Genomic DNA, 2,981 nt, shown 5'->3' with positions numbered 1-2,981 from the left:
GCTGCAACTAGTTGCTGGACACCTTTCTATGGTTAGGAAAGGGTGTTGGTGTGAGCGACACAGAATTCAATACTGTATCATTGTTCTCTTTGAGAGAGTTAAGAGTGCATTATAGTGGTATTGTAAGTTATTGTGGTTGTGTTGCGATGTGGAAGTCTGACGGTGAAAAACTCCGAGAACGGAGTTATTTGTAACAGTAGCCTAAAAGCGTACTTGAATATTTGTACTTTTCCTCAAGGTTATACACTGAAAAAATTTGTATTTGTTTTAAGTTGCTAAAATTAAGCAATCTAGCCTTCCAACTTGAGTTTGGAATGAAAGTAGTCTGTTTTTGTTTAGTTTTCGTGTTAAAATGTATACAGCCTTCCGACGGCGTTTCGGAAAGATTCATAACCTATAGTAAAGGCAAATTGTTAAATGATAAACCTTCTTACTAAGATCCGGAAAGAGTCGACTTTCTAACGGGCGAGAATTAGCGAAAAGAGTCCACATCATAGAATTATTTGGTATTTTGAAAGAGTATCCGTTTTCACTTTGCAGATCTCCAAATATTCCTGGTTGTAAGGCTATACTGTATTTTGAAAAATAGACTACATCTTTTTGACGAGTCTGTACATGTGAAGATAAAAACCTACTGTCTATAGTCTGTTCTTGTTTTTAAAAAAAAAAAAAAAAAGGATTATAAATTTCAGTTTCCTGTCGGTAACTCTGTGTTCTTTGGAGCGTATAGTCATTTGCACCAAGATAGCTGTGTGTATTCACACTTAAACAGACATCCTCAACACCACCGCTAACACCCACTCTGTCTGCTCTTATACCCGAGGAAATCTGTTGTTATGGCTGCTGAGTTGTCATTGGCTGTGCAGATCTGTGTTCATGGGGCTGGGCCATTGAAACCTATGACAGAACGTCACGGAAAAGCTCCTCCAGACGTAACAATTGCTCAGATGATGGACAGCCTAAATTCATATATGGAAAAATGGCTTGGACTAAGGAAATGCGATGACGACATCCAACGGAAATACAACATTAAACCTTCCGAGGACAGACTCTGGACCTTACCTGACATGAAAAAGGCCTGGGGAAAGACACAGCGGATGTCTGCAAGCAGCAGACGAGACGGATGGTCTGTTATTTTGTGCAAGCAAATTAGACAACATCTGCATAACTGTGAAATCCAAAGACTGAAATGTGAAATCGTTGCAGAAAAAGCAAAGGTCAAATCATTCTCTTTTTCTTTCTTCTCCTTTTGTAATAGAGAAGATAAACTTTTAGCTGAAAGTCAAAAATGGCTAAAGTTAATCTCAATCCAACTACAACCAAAAGACTGTGATAAATCAACAGCCTCTCCCAAGACACACGAAGGAGACACCAAGCAAGGGAAGCCAGAACAGCTCTACCCATTCAAGGAGTTGAAAGCCATTGAAGAACAGCAACACCGCCAGTGGCTAAAGGAATTTCCATATGTCAATAGCAGCAGCTCAGGTGGCTCAGACGGCAAGGACACACCTGCTCCTGAACCTGTGACAAAGGACTCCACGACAAAGACTACTGATTCAGCAAAAGTTAGGCTTGCTCCTGTAGTAATCAAACCCCGGAGAACTGAAGTGGAAGTTCAAAGTGAAGAGGAGTTTGAGGAGGACGGCCAGAGACGGACTCGCACTGTGACAAAGAAGGTCAAAAGATACAGCCCATGTAAGACTCATCAACCAGCCACACCGGAACAAATTGATAAGTGGTCCAAGGATTTACCAGATGCATATAAACAACCACGCAAGTCATGGCAAGTTCTTGAACGCTTACGAAAAATTTACACTCTACACCCACTAGACGCTGCTATGATCCTGAATTTGAACTTAAGAGACAGCGATCAAAAGAAGCTCACTGAAAGTGTAGAGACAATGGTGGGCGAGTCACAAGATAATATTGATGCAGGATGGGAAGCTGTACGAACCTTTGTATATGAACTGAAACCTGCAGAAATCAACTGGGCAAAAATTACTGCATGCATGCAAAAAGCGGGGGAAAGTGTTGCAGAGTATGAAGAACGCTTCACACAGATTTGGCTGGAACATGCTGGCTTAAACGACGGTGATGATCTGAGCAAGGACAATGGCATGCCCTTGAAAACGTCATTCATGAATGGCTAAAACCAGAGATATCCAAAGCCCTTAAAGTCCGTTATGATGACTGGGATGGTGTTGGGACAGCTTTCAATCAAGTTGTAGACTGGTCAGCACGAATTGAGAGGACACAGGATGCAAAACTCAGAGCCTTGCAATCTAACACTCTAAGGTACAAAAAAACTGGACCTGAACACAAAGATTTGAAGGGCAGGAGACATGACCTGAACAAAACAAGAGGTGGACATTGTTATTACTGCCACAAGCAAGGACATTGGAGTAAAGAATGCAGAATAAGGCTCAGAGACCAAAACGAAAATGATAATGATTTAGACAGAAAGTTCCAACAGCTAACTGAGGAACAAAAACGAACTCTTCTCAATGCTGTTGAGCCGCAGGAAAACTAGAGCTCCCCTCTCTGCAGCACCTGCTAGCGGTAGTACATCAAAAGGCCGACGGACTCTATGTGTGTGCAAAAATAAACAATCAAGATATTGATTTCTTACTGGATACTGGAGCCGAACTGACTGTTATACCCACAACATTTGCCAGAAAAATGACATTCTCCTTAAGCCAAGAAAACATAACAGCTAGTGGAGCTGGGGGTGACAACATCACCCTGAGGAAATCAGAACCCATCACTCTGCGCATTGGACCTCACAAGGTAACAACTGAAGTTTGGGTAGGAAAAACTACACAACCTTTATTAGGACTGGATGTACTGTTGAAAATCAATTCATTACTAACCTTTGAGGATGGTAAGGTGACGTGGAATCTGAGGAGGCTCGAAAAGACAGACATGCAGCATCATCTCATATGGTCAGAGGATAAGGATGACTGTGGACTGTTACAGATGCC

The 2,981-nt window shown here is 41.8% G+C and overlaps 1 pseudogene; it reads left to right on the top strand.

The window, feature by feature from the left end:
• Positions 1 to 836: 836 nt before the first annotated feature.
• On the top strand, positions 837 to 2,530 carry LOC115826703 (uncharacterized; annotated as a pseudogene).
• Positions 2,531 to 2,981: the final 451 nt, after the last annotated feature.

The sequence above is a fragment of the Chanos chanos genome, chromosome 13 (assembly GCF_902362185.1).
Source record: "Chanos chanos chromosome 13, fChaCha1.1, whole genome shotgun sequence".
NCBI classification, from domain to species: Eukaryota; Metazoa; Chordata; class Actinopteri; order Gonorynchiformes; family Chanidae; genus Chanos; species Chanos chanos.
The sequence above is the reverse complement of the archived record's forward strand: the minus strand, read 5'-3'. Positions and strand labels throughout refer to the sequence as shown.